A 22,334-nucleotide genomic window follows, 5' to 3' on the forward strand; every position below is an offset into this window, starting at 1 on the left:
GTTAATCTTTAGTTAAAGTTGTTTTTATTATTGATGGGCTGATGAATAAACACTGTTCCTTCACTTAAGTTGCTTCATGTACGTAATAAATTTGTTTATGAAGGCAGAAATGAATGTTGTACTTAGTTTTTTTTTTTTTTTTTTTTTTTTTTTTTTGTGGTGCTTTTAATCCCTCAATCATGATGTAGAAGCATGTGTCACTTAACCCTTGCATCTTCTATTAAAACATTAAATTAAATTACTCCAACTGCCACATGATTCTTAGCTGAGGGTAACTCCAGAGGTCAAAGGGATCTATAAATTCTATCTCCATTAACTTTTGGGCTGTTGGAAGACTCCTCAGCTGATTAGAATGGTTTCAGTGTGGAATAAATACTCAGTTGCATCTGTGGCAGCAAAAGGGTTGAAGGTGTTTCACATAAATAGGATTGTGCCTGCATACATCTTAAAGTATAACTGAAGACTGACTGTGTGTTGCTGAAGTGCTCAAAAAAAAAAAAAAAAAAAATAGAGCTTTTTCCATACAAGTGGTACTGTAAATTGACCACTTGAATTTTGGGTTTCAGGGCAGGGCTCTTGTTTGGCGAGCCACAGCTCGCAAATTCGAGTATTTTTTCCATTTGGCAAACAAATTTTACATGCAAGTCGCCTTTTGGTGAGGAGAAAATACATCCACTTCAAAACCCAGTAAACAAGAAAATAAGTAAATGTCACTTAAATGAACAAAAAATCACGTTGTGATCGATTGTTTAGTCTTTCCTTGTCGCCACTGTGAATGTTTAAAACCTCATTATATGATTCTATTCATCACAATGTGTAGTGAATATGTTTATTGCTCGTAAAATATTTCACCTCGTAGTCAGTTTGGCTACTAAAAATTTATTTGGCTCGTGAATCTGAAACCTTAGGAGCCAAATGCCTCACAACCATTGGCAGTTAGCAGGAGCCCCGCTGGGAAGTTAAAAATATTGACCGATTATTATTTTAGTATTAAGACAAATCGCATTTAATCTATCGATCATCCAATCCTACGTTGCCCCATGAGAAGCGTAGGATCCCGGGGCTAGGCAGTTGGTCCTGACGTATAAGATGAGAGTGAAAAATTGCATTTTAAAATAGGAAAATATTATGTGAAAAGAGCCTTGATGTTATATTAAGTACATTGTAAGCAGTGTTATACTTCCACTATGATACCGTACACTGTCCATCTTTTCACTTTTGAGATATTGCATACCGTTTCCCTTCTTTACAGACAGTTCAAAACAACATTGTTCTGCATGTGTCTGATATAATGTCAGTCATTTCTGCACAATATGTATCTGCTGTATTTTAAACCCAGTTAATGCTAATTCCCTGAAAATTACAGATATCAGTGTGTTTTTTCAACTTCCTCGTTGCCTAAAACTCTCTACCTATTGCCAGATGCCTTAATCCCATAAGGGGTAACTACAAACAAATCACCTCCATGTCGCCCTGTCTCCCGCCATTTCACTGCTCCCAGCTCACACATCCCCTCTCATATACCACTCCATTCCATCCCTCCATCTCATCCTTGGCCTCTCCCTCGCTCTCCCCCTCTCCATCTCACTCACATACACTCTCCTCATCAGTCTGTCACTCTCCATCCTCTCCACATGGCCAGACCACCTCAGTGTGAGTCTCCTAACACTTCCCATCGCATCCACATCCACACCACAATGCTCTTTCACTTCCTCATGTGTCAGTCTGTCTCTCCATGTGACTTCACATGCTTCTCACAAATAACTCATTTCCACTGCTCTCACTCTTGACTGGTGTCCCTCCAACAAATTCACAAGTGGCTAATTGAAGGGAGCTGGCAAATTGACTTTATAGGTACAGTAACCCCTCCATTTGCACAACTAATGTATCTTTGAATTTTACTCTTCATATCAAAGCACACATATGGTACCATTGAAACCCTTGTTATATGGCTAATCAGTTTGGTGAAATCCAAAATTTTTCCCAAACTCCCCCTTTATGCCCTCTTGATTTTTTTTTTTTTTTTTTTTTTTTTTTTTTTTTACCTCCTCCTCCCATTATATCTAACATTCAGTGTATTGTTGTAAACACACAACCTCTTGGAACATCACTGGACAAAAGAAAAAAAAAGTACAGAGTGGTAACTAAGTGATGGTGCCTGTAGCTCCTTCTGTGGAAAATAAGAAAATGTTTAAGTAAATATGTACACAGGCAACACCAGCGTGTCTCCTCTGTTCCATATGTAGCTAGGTGCCTGCTTTTAGCTGTACTCATTTCCATCTATGCTTGTCACTCTAATTTTTGATAATTAAAAATATTTTGAGTGCCAGTGCTGATGAGACAGGCCTATGGTGGAATTATGTGTATAAAGGAAATGCTTTTTCAGTCATTAGAATCATATTAACCCGCCCCATCCTGACCGATTTTGCACCACTGACCCCCCCCATCCCAACCAATTTTGGGAAAAAAATTTTTTGGCTCAAACCTCCGCTTTTGGTGAGAAACATCAAAAATTCATAGAGAAATCACTCACCTGAGATTTAAAATACTCTATACAGGTAGCAGTAACCCTTACCTTACTGGGCTTTCCATCAGGGTGGCTCCAAAGAAAACGAGTTCTATGGGAGGGTAACTATTCCACACCACTCATAAATGGTATTTATTTATTTATTTGGTACGGATTTTTATGTAGTACGAGAGTATATTGGTTTTCACAGTAACATAGGCAATATAAGCATTGTTTCACTCACCAAACACATGAACATACCTCACCTTTTTTAGCAACATGCCTGATCATCATTTCTGACTGTTTCTTCCTTTAATGCTATGTAAACTTTGTCCTCCACATTGGCATCGATTGGGGAATCACTCTGGCCTTGAATTTCGTACCGTGGCACGACATGTATTTACTGGCCAGGTCACTGGTAACAGGTGAATTGCTGAGACAATGGCGTGCTGGGGGAAAGGGGAGGTCATGCGGGATAAGGCATTGACCCTGTTTGGCATCTTGTAGAGGAAGGTGTCCCCTGTATACGTACCAAAAATCACGTGCGAAATTTGAAAATTGTGCAAATTAGGGACCTTGCAATTCCTGCGCTTTGATACACGTCAACGGGAGTCACAGTGACAAAACGTGTGGACGTATATATACGTCAGGGGAAGTCGGCGGGTTAACATGCTATAAGAACAGTTGCATGAGAAATATATAATGAACATATAAAAGTGGGCTTGGAAAAGTCAACAGTTGTACTCATCGATTGCCTTGTTGACATAAGAATATACTGCATGGGAATTTTGAATGCTTCTGGCAGCTCTTGTTTGGGGGCTGATTTCTGGAATTTTCCCGCACATACCAAATTTTTCACTCTGCTTATCAGTTATCAGTAGGGTTTATCTATCTGCTCAAATGGTGTTTAACCCATATGGAACCCAGGCAAATGCAGGGGTTACTGTACTGGCTAGTCCTTTTACCTTAACCTGGCCTAGATTTTCATCCCTTTGTGTCCTGTTTCCCATATGCTATTGGCAGAAGAAGACATTACTACATCTCTGCATTCTTTCCATAGTACCTCTTTGTGATTAACGTCATGTGTGTGGTAGGCCTCATTAGTCAGCCCCCCCGAACCTTCCCGTTCTGAATCTGTCAGGGTGACCTGATGGCACTTCGAGAGGGCAAACTGGGATGGATTTAGAAATTATCTTGCTTACATTCCGTGGCAGTCTTTCTTCTTCTGTATTGATGCCAATTCTACCCAGTCCCACATTTGCGACTTGATACTAGCTTGTATGGATTTATTCATCCCAAGTCAACAGTTCACTAAAAGATCGAACTCTCCAAATTGGTTTCATAGCAACTGTGCCAGAGCAGCAGCCCAAAAGTCATTAGCATATAACTTTTACTTAAAATAAAAAATATCTGAATCTATCTATCTATCTATAGCCCGACGCCCTAATCCCGCAAAGGGTAGCCGAAGACAAAACGCCTCCAAGTTGCTCTGTCACCCACCATTTGACTACCCTCCCCCCAGCTCACTCCCTCATCCCTCATATACCTCTCAACTCCATCCTTCCACCTCATCCTTGGTCTACCCCTCCCTCTCCCTCCCTCCACCTTACCTACATACACCCTCTTAGTCAGTCTTTCATTCTCCATTCTCTCCACATGTCCAAACCACCTCAGTGTATTTCTCCTAATCTTCTCAACCACATCCACATCCACCCCACAACGTTCCTTCACTTCTTCATTCGTCAACCTGTTCCTCCATGTTACTCCACATGCTCCTCTAAAGTAACTCATTTCCACTGCTCTCACTCTTGACTTGGTCCCCTCTTGCAAGGTCCACGCCTCGCTTCCATACATCAGGGTAGGGATCACAATACTATCATGCAGTGACTTCTTAACTTCCATACTCACCTCCTTATTTCTCATCACTGCTTTCAGTAAACCAACAACCTTCCTTCCCTGCTGTACACTTTCATGCACTTCATCCCCCAATGTTCCATCCTTACTCATCACACTACCCAAGTACTTGAATACACTCACACTCTCCATATCCTCACCATCCAACCTCACTGTACATTCTGTAACTTCATTCCTCTCAAACACCATAACTTTAGTTTACATTAACTTTCAGCTTCCTCCTCCTACACACTGTCCCAAATTCATTCACCAAACCTTGCAACTCCCATTCATCTTCACTCAACAATACTGTATCATCAGCAAACACCAACACCGGAAGCTTCCAAATCTCACCCTCATTCATTAGAGCCACCCCCACATCCACTGCCCTACCTTGCACCTTTACAACCCCATCCATGTATATATTAAACAGCCATGGAGACATCAGACAACCCTGTTTCAGTCCCACATTGAGATAAAAGAACTCACTCAGCTCACCATCCGCTCGCACCGTAGCCTTAGCTCCCCCATACATACTCTTCACAGCACACGACAATTTCCCCTCCACTCCATATATTCTTAATACCTTCCACATACCTTGCCTATCTATTCTGTCATAAGCTTTCTCCAAGTCCATGAAGGCAGCATGCACTTTCTTTTCTCTAGATATTTCTCCACTAAACATCTTAGAACAAATATCTGATCTACACACCCTTTTCCCTTCCTATATCCCCCTTGTTCTTCTCCAACTATCTCCTCTGTCATATGCCTAACCCTATCAGTGAGTATTCTACCATATATTTTACCAGTCACACTAAGAAGGCAAATACCCCTATGCTTACCACATACTTCTATCTCCCCTTTTCATTTGTACAGAGGAACAATTATACCTGATTTCCAGTCCTCTGGAACCTTTCCCTCTTCCCAAGCCAATCTACACAACTTCCATATCCACTCCACAACAATCTCACCCCCATACCTAAGCATTTCACCACACACTCCATCAATTCCTTGGGCCTTTCCCAACTTAATCTTCTTCATCGCTTCCACTACTTCCGCCCTACTGATCTCTTCCTCCCTCCTCTCATCTCTTCTTCTCCCAGCCATTCCCCAACCACTTATACTTACACTGCTGTCACTCTCTACATTCAATGAATCCTTAAAGTGCTCCTTCCATCTCTTCAATTTCTCTCTCTTCTCCACCAACAATCTATTATTCCTATCTTTCACTCCCCTACTATTTCTCCTTTCACACTGCCTTACTTTCTTTACCTCCTTCCAAAACAATTTCTTACTCTCCCTCCATTTCACACTCAGATTCCTCCCAAACTCTTCATCCACTTTCTTCTTACTCTCCTTCACCAGTCTCTTCACCTCCCTTCTCCTACTCACATATACCTCTCTCTTCTCTCTCTCATCTTCTCCCCTACCTCTACTCGCTAACCATTCACTATATGCCTTCTTCTTTTGTTCCACAGCTCGTTTCACCTCATCATTCCACCATGCTGTCCCTTGCGCACCCTTGCATCTCCACCTCACTCCACAAACTACCTCACACGCTGCGCCTATCTCTTCCGTGAGTGTCTTACGTACGTCTTCCATCCCTTCCATCTGCTCTAGCTCGTACCTTCCCAATCTTTCTTCCACTATGCTCTTGTACTCTGCCAGTTTCTCACTATCTTGCAAATTCTCCACTCTTCTCATATGAGCTGTTTCCTCCTGTCTTCCCCTTCGTCTCCTCGAGACTCCATTCCCCCACCCTCTCCACACTCTTGCATCCAACACTTGTCTTCTCATTTGCTCATCCACACACACGTAGTCTATCATTGCCTTTCATTCAACAAGTTCACCATCCATCCTCCTCATTACTCTCCATGTATACCGGTGGATCATCTTATGTCAAAAGTAGGTGTTGGCTATTGCCAACCCCGTACCAGCACAGATGTCCACCAAAGCACTACCATTCTCATCTACGTCAGCTGGCACACCCCACTGACCAACCACTCCATCCACTCGTACATTCCCAACTTTGCCATTTATGTCTCCAATCAAAAGCACTGTCTCACTCCTGTCAGATTTGTCCATACATGCTTCTACTCTCGCCCAAAACTCATCTTTCACTCTTGCCGTTCGGTCCTCTGTCGAAGCATACACACACACAATCGCCCATGCTTGGATACCTACTTTCATCCTCACCCATACAATCATTGCACCCACTGTTCCATACTCTCTTATATTCTCCTTCCACTTCTTGCTTATCATCAGACATACTCCCTGTCTTGCCCTCTCATTCTCATTAACTCCCGCACATATACCTAACCCATATTCCCATTCTCTCACCCTTTCACCTTTCCATTTAGTTTCAGTCAATCCACATATATCCACTCTTGCATCCTGAAGCACCTGAACAATCTCTCTCTCTTTCACTTCATCATTCACTCCTGTCACATTCCATGTTCCTACCCTCAGAATGTCCTTTGTCCGTTCCTTAGTTGTCAACGTATGATCTGTCCTGGTCCAAGCCCCTTTATTCGCTTTTTTAGTTCTTTTTACGGGGTGGGGCACTAACCCACCACCAACCCTTTTAGTCGTCTCGTACGACAAGCAGGGATACTGGGGGAGTATTCTTGAAACCCCCCTACCGCCAGAGGGGGCTTGAAACCATGCGAAAGCTGTAATAAATCTCACTAAATCAAACTGTCTTGAAAATCAAGAATCAAAACTACTTAACAACCCTAACGACAATAGAATATTCAGGTCTGCTTACAGTTTTTTTCAATAATAACTTTAACAAGTCATCATCCATTCCCCCACTAAAATCTTCAGATGGCAACATTACAAATGACCTGCATGGGAAAGCAGATATCTTTGCCAGAAATTCTACCATAGAGGAAGTCAGCCAAAATGTCCCAGTACTAGAACTTGACTCTCCCAAAATTGTTCCACTTAAAATACAGACAAGATATGTAAAATCCATCCTAGACAATTTACTCACCAAAAAAGCTCCAGGCCCAGATGGAATTCATCCAATTGTTTTGAAAAAGTGTTCCCCAGAACTTGCCTCTGTTCTGGCTAAATTATTCAGACTATGCATACGCACATCTTCATTTCCTGATTCATGGAAAGAAGCCAATATCCACCCAATTCCAAAGAAAGGAAGTTCCTCTGACCCCTCTGATAACAGACCAATAGCTGTCACATCTTCTTTTGGTAAAGTAATTGAAATTTTAATTAATAAGCACATAGTTAAACATCTTGAATCCAACAACTTAATTAGTGATTGACAATATGGTTTTCACCACAAAAGATCTACCATTGACATACTCAGTTTACTGACTCATACCATCCATCAGTCAATCGACCTACATGGAGAAACTCATGCAGTAGCCCTTGATATTTCTGAAGCTTTCGACAGAGTATGGCACCGTTCCCTGCTGTCCAAACTCCCTTGCTATGGACTCATGTCTTTTGTTCCTTTGTTTTCCTCATATCTCAGTGACAGAAAAATAAAAGTAAAAGCAGATGATGTATATTCCAATTTCCACTCCATTAATGCAAGCGTGCCACAGGGATCAGTTCTGGCACCAACCCTGCCCCTGGGTCATATTAATGATCTCTTATCTGTCACCCACAATCCCATCCATTCATATGCAGATGACTCAACACTTCATAGTTCATTCACACTCAGACACCTATTTACAAAGTCTAATATCTCTAACTCTTAACTCAGTACAGCCATGTCCATGAATCAAGACAGTGAATGGGGACAAAACAATCTTGTCTCATTTCTATCTATCTATCTATTGCCAGATGCTCAATCCCTTACGGGGTGGCCACAAACAAATTGCATCCACGTCGCCCTGTCCCCCACCATTCCACTGCCCCACTCCCAGCTCACACCCTCCTCCCTCATGTACCTCTCCACTCCATCCTTCCACTCATCCTCAGCCTCCCCCTCTCTCTCCCCCCCTCCACCTCACTCACATACACCCTCCTCATCAGCCTCTCACCCTCCATCCTCTCCACATGGCCAAACCACCTCAGTGTGTTCCTCCTAATGCTTCCCATCGCATCCACATCCACACCACAATGCTCCTTTAAATCCACATTTGTCAGCCTGTCTCTCCATGTGACTCCACAGGCTCCTCTAAATAACTCATTTCCACTGCTCTCACTCTTGACTTGTGTCCTTCCAACAACGTCCAAGCTTCACTTCCATACGTTAGAGTTGGTATCACAATACTGTCGTGTAGTAACTTTTTCACTTCCATGCTCACTTCCCTGTTTCTTATCACTGCTTTCAAGGAACCAGCTGTATTGTAGTTACAAATCATAATAGATAGATAGATAAATAGATAGATAGACAGCCCTATGCGAGCCTGGGAAAAGGAAATGAGCTTGCAAATTACACTGAGGAAAGCTGATGACAGTGGTCAGTAAGGAGATGATGCAGTTAGTTGTCAGCAGTCCACCGGTGAACAAAGCGCCTAGTGACCATACACACACATACACACATACTCACACACAGGCTGCTAGAACTTTCCACTCACAAGGAACACACGTGACACACCCCTGCTACACCAGAATTTAGGAAAGAGAGCTCAGAAGGAGACAAGCCATACAAGAGGCAGGTCGCAGGGAGAAGGGCTTGGCAGATAGAGAGAAAGACAGAGAGATAGCTAGCGGGACTGGACTCTATACTCCGCTCTGTGTGAGAGACTTGTTAATATTTCCAAGACAAATAAAAATAGTCCCATACTATTCTTTACCTCTCCTGTCACTACATGACTACATGACCGCTCGTCCACAAGTCTAATATATATATATATATAACTCAACCACAAAGGAAATACAAAGTCTTTTATGACATTTGGTAGCAGCGAAAAGAACGAACCTCGTCTACGAATCAACAGTGAATTCCTACAAAATATCAAGATTGAAAAAAAAAAAAAAAAAACTCTCACAACCAACAACACAACCAGCTCCTGACAATTCTCTCCAACCAGCCCCCTCCGTCTCCCCGATCATCATGCTGATGCAGAGGTGAAGAGATCACACGACGCCTTGCAAGTAGTTTAACAAAATATTGATACGATCTTGCAATTTCTACGACGAATTAGCAAACTACAACCATCTACAATCAACTACAATTAACAACTCTACGTCGTCTGTATAATCTTCTACACGCACCTACAAGTAGCGGCAGTCTTCATCCCACAACGAGTAAATCACTAGAGAAAAGGACCGAGAAAACATCGACATAGAAAAACGGAACAAACAAACGAAGAGTGAGACACGACTCATCACTCATCTTCACTCAAGTTACTCATCGCTACTCATTCACTCACCACAGCTACCAGTGTGGGAAGTCGACGTCATCATGCGTGCTTGCTGAACAGACGCCACGTCAGTCAACACACCACCTGCACCACCAGTCACACCATTCCCACCATGGTAAAAATTAGTGAGTTACATAGTTACTTCATTTATACAATACACAGTGATAGACAATAAGCTTCTGCACAAACATATAAAACATGTTGTATAGTTACAGCTTAAATACACATACTTACTTCAGTCATCTGCATAACTCAAACACTAAATAATCATCAATAATAAATATTCTGCACTGTATATATTCATTCATTTATTATAACATTTATTTACTACCAACGAGTGTTACCATTTATACCTACATAAAATACGTGTTTCATACATACAGCTATACATTATTATATCTACAAAGTGATAAAGAAAATATACCATCACAGTTACTCAGTGAGCAATTAAAAGAACTATATTTAACATTTATTAATTAAAGCTACCTAGTGGAAACAGATAAATTAAGTTACAAGGAAAACCAGAAAAAAAAAAAAAAATGGCCAACACAAATGCCGTTAGCAAGAGTGAACATCTTCAACACAATCGTGAAGACAATGATTTCCACACAGTGCTTACACACATATTACCCACGATAGGTACAAGTGAACAACAAGTCAGTGTATATAGTTAATACTGTATATATGTATATATATTTTTTATATAAAATAACAAAATATGGGACTATATAATATCATTTTCAATAATATCTGTGCAATATAAACTAAACTTTAAAAAAAGTATCCCAAGGAAATTAGCCAGTAATTATGCAACCATGAACAACATAGAAAAAGCGTACACAAGCGAAGAAAAACAAACTATGGAAAATCAATACATACAAAAAAAAAAAAAGAAAAAAGAAAAAGAAAAAGAAAAAGAAAGAAAAAGTAAGAAAGAAAAAAGAGAGAAATAGAGTAAGATCACATAACAAACAAATGAAAATAAGTGTAAGTGTTACTACATATGCCAAAATACCACATAAACTACAAACAAAAAAAAGCAAATTGTTGTCTCCACAAGCAAGTGGCATGACACATCATCACTATCATCGACCACAGCATATGTTAGGACTGCAATTATAACAATTATGTAACTCCATATTATAATTATGTAACGACAAACGATTGCATTATGTTACACTTGCTACAATTATGTAACTACAAATGATATGTAACAATTATGTAACTCCATATTATAATTATGTAACGACAAACGATTGCGTTATGTTACACTTATTACAATTATGTAACTACAAACAATATGTACCATTTATGTAACAGTTACATTAACAAGATGTAACTTTTATGTAACTCTAACTACAATTATGTAACTACAAACGATATGTAACAATTATGTAACGACAAACGATTGCATTATGTTACACTTTGCCAATTATGTAACAGTTGCATTAACAAGATGTAACTTTTATGTAACTTTAACTACAATTATGTAACTACAAACGATATGTAACAATTATGTAACGACAAATGATTGCATTATGTTACACTTTGCCAATTAACAGTTGCATTAACAAGATGTAACTTTTATGTAACTTTAACTACAATTATAAGGGCAAGACACTTATTTAACAGTTGCATTAACAAAATGTAACTACAGTTATAAGGCCAACACAGTTATGCATTTCACTACAAAAACCCAAGTACATACTGTATTACAGTTAAATAATTTACTTTAATGCATTTATTCAAATATGTATACAACTTGTTTAAAACGTAATATTACTAAATAATCACTATTTACTATGAATATTATATGTATACAATATTCATACAATTATGTTACTTTTACAATATTATGTATTTCACTTAATTAGCTTATAAGTTCATTATAATGTGTATATACTATGTATTAATATGTTAGGACTATTAACTGTCAATGGTACGCCATTTTCGCGTGACCGAGCAATGTATTGTAGTTACAAATCATAATAGATAGATAGATAAATAGATAGATAGACAGCCCTATGCAAGCCTGGGAAAAGGAAATGAGCTTGCAAATTACACTGAGGAAAGCTGACGACAGTGGTCAGTAAGGAGATGATGCAGTTAGTTGTCAGCAGTCCACCGGTGAACAAAGCGCTTAGTGACCATACACACACATACACATACTCACACACAGGCTGCTAGAACTTTCCACTTACAAGGAACACATGTGACACACCCCTGCTACACCAGAATTTAGGAAAGAGAGCTCAGAAGGAGACAAGCCATACAAGAGGCAGGTCGCAGGGAGAAGGGCTTGGCAGATAGAGAGAGAGACAGAGAGATAGCTAGCAGGACTGGACTCTATACTCCGCTCTGTGTGAGAGACTTGTTAATATTTCCAAGACAAATAAAAATAGTCCCATACTATTCTTTACCTCTCCTGTCACTACATGACTACATGACCGCTCGTCCACAAGTCTAATATATATATATAACTCAACCAGAAAGGAAATACAAAGTCTTTTATGACACAGCAACCTTTCGTCCTTGTTGTACCCTTTCAAGCAATTCACCCTCCAAACTTCCATCCTTACTCATCACACTCCCTAAGTACTTAAACATACTTACATTTTCCAATTCCTCACCATTCAAACTCACTGTACATTCACTGACTTCACCTCTCTCAAAGACCATCACTTTACTTTTCCCTACATTCACCTTTAGATTCCATTTCTTACACACTTTCCCAAACTCATCCACCAAGCCTTGCAGCTCCCCTCTGTCTTCACTTAACAACACAGTATCATCTGCAAACAACAGTACAGGGAGTTTCCAAACACTACACTTTCTCACTAGGGCCAGTCCAACATCCACTGCCCTACCTTGTATCACTTTTTTAACCCTATCCATGTACAGATTGAACAACCATGGAGACATGACACATCCCTGTTTCAACCCAACTTTCAAAGAGAAAAATTCACTCAGTTCACCATCCACATGCACTGCAGCCTTAACACCATCATACATACTGTATTCTTCACAGCATTCAGCAACTTCCCATCTACTCCATATATTCATAATACTTTCCACAATCTTTGTCTATCCATTTTGTCATATGCTTTCTCCAAATCCATGAAGGCCGCATACATCTTCTTTCCCATCTCTAGAAACTTTTCCACTAAAGATCTAAGAATGAATATCTGATCTACACAACCTCTTCCCTTCCTAAAGCCTCCCCTTTGTTCTCCAACTAATTCCTCTGTTATCTCCTTAATTCTCTCAGTAAGTATCCTACCATACACTTTTCCTATTACACTAAGAAGACAAATGCCCCTATGATTACCACACACTTCTTTTTCACTTTTTCCTTTGTACAAGGGAATAATTATACTTGACTTCCAATCCTCCCAGGCAATCTGCACATCTTCCACATCCATTCTACTACAATCTCTCCCCCATGCTTCAGCATTTCACCACACACTCCATCAATTCTTGAGGCTTTCCCCAATTTAACTTTCTTCATTGCTTCCACAAGTTCTGTCCTGTAGATTTCTTCCTGTCTTCTCACCTCCCTCCTTCTTCCAGCCACTTATACTCACATTACTTCCATTCTCTACGTTCAACAATTCCTTAAAGTGTTCTCTCCATCTGCTCACTTTTTCTTCTCTCTCCACTAGTAATCTATCGTTTTTATCTTTCATTCCTCTACTAACTTCACTGCCACCCTGTCTTGCTTTCTTCACCTCTTTCCAGAACATTTTCTTACAGTCCCTCCACTTTACACTCAAATTCCTTCCAAATTCCTCATCCACTCTCTTCTTACTCTGTCTTACTAATCTTTTCACCTCTCTCTTGCTTTCTACATAGAACTCTCTCTTCTGCCTCTCAACTTCTTCGACGCCCCTATTTCTCATCCATTCATTGTATGCTTTCTTCTTTTTTGCCACAGCCTGTCTCACCACTTCATTCCACCATGCTATTCCTTGCACCCCTTTCCGTCTTCTTGTCACGCCACACACCACATCACATGCTGCATATATTTCTTCTGTGAATATCTTGCACACACCTTCCATGTTCCCCATCTGCTCCAATTCATATTTACCCAATCGTTCCTCCACTTCTCCCTTATATTCTGCCTTTTTCTTATCCTCTTGTAACCTTTCCACACTCCTTGTAACAACTCCTTCCTCCTGTCCTTCCCTTCTTCGGTTTCTCCATCTTACTTGGGTCTTGATTCTGGCCACCACCAAGTAGTGATCAGAAAGTCCACTCCCCCAACCTCTATAGGCTCTTGCATCACACATCTTCGCAACCTTTCATCCCCACACACATAATCAATCATTGCCTTCCTTTCATTCAGTTCACCACCCACCCTTCTCATCACTCGCTATGTATACCTGTGGATCATTTTGTGCCGGAAGAGGATATTGGCTATCACCAACCCCCTCCCGGCACAAATGTCCACTAACACACTGCCATTCTCATCTATCTCAGCAGGCACACTCCACTCACCAACTATTCCATCCACCTTCACATTCCCTACTTTACCATTTATATCACCAATCAAAAACACTGTCTCGTTCCTTCCAAACTTTTCCATGCACACTTCCACATTTGTCCCGCACTCTTCTCTCACTCTGCTTGCACGATCTTGCTTTGGAGCATACACGCACACAGTCGCCCACATATGTATTCCAACTTCAATCTTACCCACACAATCCTCGGGTCAACTGATCCACACTCTCATATGTTCTTCTTCCATCTTTTACTCACAATAATACATACTCCTTCCTTTGCCCTCTCATTCTCACCTACTCCTGCACATATACCCCATCCATACTCCCATTTTCTCACATTGTATCCTCTCCATTTAGTTTCAGTTACTCCACATACATCAACTTTCGCACCCTCAAGCACCTGGACAATCTCTCTCTCTTTCACCTCATCATTCACACCCCTTACATTCCACGTTGCGATCTGTACCAAGTCCTTTGTCCACTCCTTGGTTGTCATCTTGTGGTCAGTCCTTGTCCGAGGCTTCTTGTTCGTCTTTTTAGTTAGCTGTTTTCCAGGGAGGGCCATCAACCCTCGCCAACCCTTTTAGTCGCCTCATACAACAAGCAGAGATTCTGGGGGAGTATTCTTGAAAACCCCCCCTACCCCTAGGTAAAACCAAATATATACAGTTCAGTAATAAACAGACATTGCCAGATTCATATATTACCTTCAGTGCTACTAATATTCCCATCTCCAAAAGTATTGAAATTCTCGGCGTCTCACTTAACAGTGCCCTCAGCAGGACCTCTCATGTCAGATTGCTTGCTAAAACCGCCTCAAAGAAACTTGGATTATTGTACAGAGTCCATAAGTTCTTCACTGACGAGCAGTTAGCTATAATTTATGAGAGTTATGTGTGCTCTCTGCTTGAATATTGCTCTCCCTTGTGGAGTGGATGTGGAGAAGTTGCATTAAAACAACTAGACAAAATTCAGAACAAAGCTGTTTCCCTGCTATTATAAATAAACTACTATCCCCACAAGTAAGAAGGAATGTTGCCTCCCTTGCATTATTTTATAGATATCTTTATGACAAATGTTTAAACAAAGTTGCATCCATTGTGCCACCTCTCCATGTCTTCCCTCGTGTTACACATGTGTCTGGTAGCGCTTATGACTGGAACATCACTCAGCCATATTGCATAACCTCTGCTTATCAGATTTCTTCATTCCCTGAGCTGGATCTCTCTGGAACTTACTTCCCCAGAGTTGTTTCCCTCGAAACTTCAACCTACAGCTGTTCAAGTCTAAGTGTTACAGATATTTTATGAATGGAAGACACCTTTGTGTATGGATTATTATTATTTTTTTATTCATTTGTTTTTCCTCCCTCTTTTCTGTTACTAAAAAAAAGAAAAGTGGGGGTACTCACCATCCATTCGCTCATGTAGTGCTGCTTTGGATGTCTGCCCTTTCCTCTTTTCCTTCCTTCCTGTTCTGTCTTTCTTTCATTCTTTTCTCTTCCTTCTGCCTATGGGTGACTACACTCCCACTTCTGTCTTTCTTTCTTTCACTCTTTCCTCTTCCTTCTGCTTATGGGTGACTACACTGAGTGACAAGCCAGTGGCAGTATTGTAACCAATGAGGTCTTGCCTAAGTGATGTATTTGCTGCTTCTATAAAGCCCAAATTAGGCCAGTACCATCTCAGCACTTTTGCGGCACCTCGGTTTGGGTTACCTTTCCTAGATGGGTAGTCAAGTCGTACCCCACCTGCTCGTGGTGACCTCACAGACACCCTGTTTTTTTTCCATTTCTGTTCTTTGTGTTTTTTTTTGGTTCTCTTTTTTTTCTCCTAAATTAGGGTGACACAAACGGGGGCAGCGCTACCTGGGTCTATCCTGGGTAGTATTGTATATACTTTTTGCTGTTGTTGTCATTTTGTTTTGTTTTTTGTTCTCCTTTACCACGAGCAGACATCAGTGCCCTCGCTGCAGTAGGTCTGTAGCAAAAAGTGCACAAGCACTGAAGTGCGCCTACTGCGGTGAGTGGGTTCATATAGCTTGTGAAAATTTGGATGCAGGTGACTATCCATTTATGAAGAAGAGCCACCAGCTGAGCTTTTGCTGGCTATGCAGCCAATGTGTTGCACCTGCAGATGAGGTCTTGGCTGGTGGAGGAAGTAGTACCAAGAAGGAGTTTGAAGATGAAGTTATTGAGCCAATCTTTCAGGCAATTAAAGATGTTTCAAATAGACTGGAGGCACTAGAGACCAAGGTTTCATCACCCATGGCAGTCATTCAAGATCAGACCAAGTCATTTGCGGATGCTGTTCACGGGTCTCCCGTGGGGAAAGGGAAGGCTCTGCCTGGGGGCGTGATTGAGATCAGTACTCATGGCCAGAAAAAAGCCATTCATAGTCAGCATGTACTGATTGTGGAACCAAAGAGTGGTGCTGATGCCCTGACAAATCAGATGGGACCAGAAAACATCAGAGGTTTACTTAACTCAGTTTCAGTTGATAGCTGTCTTAAGACCAAGGCTGGTGGGTTGATAATGAAGTTTCCGTTAGCTGAGGCCAAAGGTGAGGCAACTGGGGTGCTGAGTGATCATTTTGGCTTTGAGGGCATTTTTGGCATATCAGAGCCAAAGAAAATGTAGCCTAAAATGACCATGACAGGCCTTTCCTCTTCCTTGGGTGACTGACAGCATCCCAAACATTCTGAGGAAAAAAAAAAAAAATAATAAGATGCTCATTGATCGAGGTTGTACCCTCAACCTTCTCTTCACAAGAACAAGGAATGACACCAAAACTGCTGTCTTGAAGATGTCGCCAGAGATGAGATCCTCCATTGTAGAACAAGGCAATTACATCTATGTGGATCTTACAAGATCCTGTGCTTTCGATAGATTCTGGGTTACACGGTGTCATCACTGTCAAGGCTTAGGTCATACATTTGAGAGATGTTCCAGGAAAAATGACGAACCTAAATGCGTCTTTTGTGCTGGAACCCACAAATCTAAGGATTGTAGTAACAGAAATTCTCCCAAATGCATCAACTGCTCTTCTTTAAGACATCAAGATGCTATTTCAAATTCACAGTCGGTTGCCCATTTTGCATCAAGTAGAGACTGTCCAGTTATGATTTCTCATAGGAATAGATTGATTGAAAACACCAATTTTGACCATTCAAAAAACTGACTACGTCCCTCTTGAACCAGTTAAGGATGGGTCTTTTAAATATTCGTTCTATCCATAATAAGATAGACTATATTAATGAAACTCTAAATCAGCATGAGCTTGACTGAAACCTGGTTGGTTGAGTCTGATATCGATATTATTCGTAATGCTTTGCCTAAGACACGTTCTATTATTAGTATTCCCAGGCCTGCTGCTGACTATCCAGGAGGAGGCGTAGCACTCATCTACTCGGCAGCACTTGCAAACGTTTCTCTCATTGACTCAGACATGACCCTATCTTCATTTGAATTTATAGAAGTACAGTAAACCCTCATTATATGATGGGGTTCCGTTCCTGAAAACCCCATCGTAAAGCAATCCATCGTATAGCAATCCCATTATAACATGGAGTCAATGGGGATACGTTCCCAGACGTGCCTAAACTCTCACATACACACACCTTAGCACTCACATGCATGAAATATCCTTATGTTTAAACATTTAAAGTAACACATTAATTGTGAATAAAGAGAAAAAAGCATGAAAACTACAGTATACAGTAGATCCTACCTTTACTGAAGCAAGCAACGGTTGTTTATGTGGTTCCTAGACAATTCGCCATGAAGTCGACAATTCGTTGTCATAATATGGACATTCCCCGTCAGGACAATTCCCCGTCATTCTATAAACATACTTATTACTGATTAACTGATACTTTAATAACTAATTCTCAGGGGGATCTATCAAAGTCTATTTTCATTCAATAGCATTGGCTTTGGATATCATTTGTAAGTTGCACTTTTAACAATATTTAACTTGTTTCTACCTTGCTATAGTTGACTTTGAATTATGTTCTAGCATCACCCACAGCTGTTTTCATTCATTTCCATTGGTACAACAACATCCTGGGTATATTTTAAAATGACTTTGAAGAGGTACAAGTACAGTACTAAAAAACTAGTGTACTGTACTTCCTAAATAAACTGATATGAAAATAAACGACGGGGAATCATCGTGATGACGAAAAGTCCCGATGGCGAATTGTCTTGTTATTGTTGTGATGGCGAATTGACTTGATGGCGAAACATCCCGAAACATTTATATAGACGTAACATGAAGATTATTTATATAATTCCAATGTCGATTGTTCACTTAAGGTAATTAGTCTATCTATCTATCTATAGCCCGACGCCCTAATCCCGCAAAGGGTGGCCCATTTATATAAATGTCAATGTCTTGTATGTAGCCTTATGCTAAAATGAGGGATCGATCATAAATCAGCTGACGTTTCAATATACAGTAATCACTCCAATATCCGGATCAATAGAGCCATCGGTAGGTTCGGATATTGGTTTTGTCCGGATATTGGGCCCCAGCTTATGGACTTGTACTTACGGACCCTAACACAGAGAAACACCTATACAACTCCCTCCGGACATGCATAGCACCTATTTAACACCCAAATCACACCAATAAGGCACATAAATGACTGAAATAAATGCAATAGACACATAAAATGTGGGTTTAGAAGTATGTTCATACATTAATAAACATTCTGGTACTTATGGACTCTAACCGAACCTAACCTAACCGAACCTAACCGAACTCTGAAAAACCCATTCCTACTGCACATGCATGAGGTAAGTTTAGTATGGAAAGAAGTACAGTATGACACTTTCTGGTAAGTATAGTATGGGAAAAAATACAATATGAAACATTCTGGTAAATATAGTATGGAAAATAGTACAACATGAAACATTTTGGCTACTTACAGCAAGTCCCTGGCCACCTCGATGAATAACCGCCTCCTCTCGGACTCTGACAGTAAGAACGATTTCCTGAAGCACTTGCACTACACTCTTCCTGAAGTCTTGCACTGAACTTAGTCACTAACACACAGAAGTCCGTTCTTTTCACAGTGTTCACTTTAGTCCAAATAATGTTCCATTAAATTTAAGTGTTGCACATTAACTTTTCCCAAGTTTTTTTAAGTTTCCAAAGCCAAAACAAAGAAGGTTAGTTACGTTAAATTTCTTTTCTACTTAGTCTTTTCTCCCAACTTGAAAACCTTAACACAACACACCGTTTTTTTCACTGCACAACACTCAAAATTCCCGTGTGGTCTAGTGGAGAAGTTCTTGCTGTTTATTCACTGTCAGAGCCCGAGAGTATCACTGGCAGGCGTCCAGGGGGTGCATCGGTGGGTAGTGGTGATGGCGTACCGACTACAGAAGACTCTGAAGACAGCCGCAAACTCACGTCGAGCGGTGACTCCACTGTAGCTGATGTGCTGGGCTGTGGCTCGGAGCATGAGGGCCTGTCTTGGGGAGGCAACGGAGTGGAACCAGGGCTTGGCACAGCGGGGGTCACGGGCCTGAAAAAACTGTCAATTGTTGACTGACGCAAGGACCGACGATTCTGGCGATTGATGATGCGCTGCCGGAAAGCACGCACTTCCTCCACGAGTCCCAAGGGCCCCATCTCCCTGTCGCAGTCCGGGTGTTCCAGGTAGTCTAGGACGAACTCTAGATGTTCCCGGAGTGCGCTCAGCTTGGGGATGGCTGGAGTAGTGTCCTGCTGGGCGGAGTCTGCATCATCATCGCCTTCGTCGTCGGAATCTTCAAGTTCGGGACTGACACCAGCAACCGAAGACGCGATCTCGATATCAGACAACGTCTGATACCCAGGATCGCCCTCGTCGTCGTCCAACCACTCACGAACATCGTCCACATCAACATCGTCGCCGTGCGTACGTAGCCGTGCATGGAAGTCATCCACGTCAAACCCTAGGAAATCGTACTCCACATCTGTTCCGAGAAGCAGACGAGACCAACCATTTTCAAGAGTTTTCACAGGGACTTCCTTCCATGCACTAGCCCAGTTGTACAGCGCAGACTTGATGTTGTAGCGGCGAAGGTTTTCCAAAGTCCGCTTGCCTCGAGTGTCACGTCCTTCCCTGCGCTCGTCCTCGTCCTCGAGAACCACCATCACCTCGTCCAGGAACTTCCGACGGTACAGGCGCTTTGTTGCCACGATCACTCCTTGGTCCATTGGTTGAATGAGAGCAGTCGTATTAGGTGGCAGAAACATGCACCTAATACGGCCATTCTCAGCAACCAAGTCCTTGTCACACGGGTGGGCAGGTGCATTGTCGAGGAGAAGGAGAGCCTTTACCTGGTCGCGAGGAATTCCCAGTGTCTTCGTCTGGTAATGTATGACCTCCTTGACGAAGTGATGGTGAAACCAGTCTTTGAAAATCACAGCTGTGAACCATGCTTTCAAAGAATGGTACCATACGACAGGAAGGACATCCATCACCCCACGAAGGCACCGAGGCTGCTTTGCACGGCCAACAATAACGGGCTTAAGCCGGTGCATGCCGTTAGCATTGGCACAACACAAAGCAGATATCCGTTCCTTAGAAAGCTTGCGGCCAGGTACACGCTTCTCCGTCTCATCGGCGAGAGTGTTCGTTGGCACCGAGCGATAGAATAGGCCAGTTTCGTCAGCGTTATAGACTTGACCGAGAGTGAGGCCCTCCCTGTCGATCAAGCCTTTCACCGTGTGCCGAAACTCGTCCACTCCATCCTCGTTAGCGTCCAATGCTTCGCCATGTGCTTTACGGTTAGTAAGGCCATGTCGCAACTTGAACGCGAAGAGCCAACCCTCGGATGCCTTGAAGTCTAGGGCGTCGTGAAGCCTTGCAAACTTCTCAGCAGCAGCCTTCTGCTCCGTTCCACGTACCATCACACCAGCTGCACGTTGCTGTCGATACCAAATCAACGTGGAGCGGTCGATCTCTGCATACTTGGGGGTAAACATAACCTTCCTCTCCACGTTGCGTTTGCTTCTCGACGAGAAGTCAGCCGTGTACTGCATGAGCTTGTCTCGGGAACGCTTGATATCAAACAAAGTCGACCGGGCCAGGTTGAACTCGCGGAGAATGCGAGAGGAAGACCAACCCGCATCAACCTTCTCCAATATCTCCCGTTTCTTCTCCAGAGTCAACACCACTCTCTTCCTTTTCTCAGGAGGCGGGGCCATCATCACACACACTAAGAGTAGGGCAGAGAGCAGCAGGAGGCCTTGCAGCAAGTACGGCACCACCACAAAAGCGAGCACGTGGGCAGCCATGGCGAAGAGCGTAGGTCTTGTCGCGGTGAGAGCAGGCGGGAAGTGGGGAGGATGCAGCGGCGCTCTATCGGACGTCAGAGGAATGACGAACCAAAACAATGCTCTCACGCGGCGCGCTCAGCAAGTTCAAATTACGGACGGCAAAAAATCGATTTTTTTTCCAATTTTTTTGGATTTTCGGACCATTTTGGGAATGTTTGATCCCAGGACGATAAGGTTCGGTTAGTGGGGATGTTCGGTTATTGGGCGTCCGGATATTAGAGGGATTACTATTATTTTTCATTTAATGCCCATGATTTGATGCCATATTTTACATTAACTATATAAACAATAAACCACCATCACTTTTATAACTTACATAATTAAAAAACTAGTGTACTTGCTAAATAAACTGATACGTAAATAAATGATGGGGAATCGTCCTGACAGCGAATTGTCCCTGCTCGGCCTCACAGTCACAGGGACTCACAGCCCTCACTCATCAATGTCAGAACTGCCTGGCTGGGCAGGGCTGGCTGGCTGGGCAGGGCTAGCTAATGAGGCTGGACTGGTGGACAAGTGTGTGTGGTCTAATGCCGACAGTGTGAGGACGTTTTTGTTGCGTTTGCACATTCGCTGTTCACTGAGCCGCGGATGATCCATCGTTGTTGCAAATCATTTCCCATTGTATGGTGGGCATAGGGTACTAAAATTTTGACATTGTATAAGCGAAATATCATACAATGAGGCATTGTATAATGAGGGTTTACTGTATTAATAAATTTCCATCAGAATACCATTAGAATTGCAATTGTCTATCGAC

The 22,334-nt window shown here is 41.9% G+C and overlaps 1 protein-coding gene across 6 annotated transcripts in view; it reads left to right on the forward strand.

Annotated features, from left to right (window-relative positions):
- Positions 1–22,334, forward strand: part of LOC145407549 (uncharacterized) — a 305,436-nt gene that overhangs the window by 270,285 nt on the left and 12,817 nt on the right. The gene's annotated exons all lie outside the window — the stretch shown is intronic.

The sequence above is a fragment of the Coenobita brevimanus genome, chromosome 73 (assembly GCF_032717465.1).
Source record: "Coenobita brevimanus isolate Jiangsu-jjx chromosome 73, ASM3271746v2, whole genome shotgun sequence".
Lineage (NCBI taxonomy): Eukaryota > Metazoa > Arthropoda > Malacostraca > Decapoda > Coenobitidae > Coenobita > Coenobita brevimanus.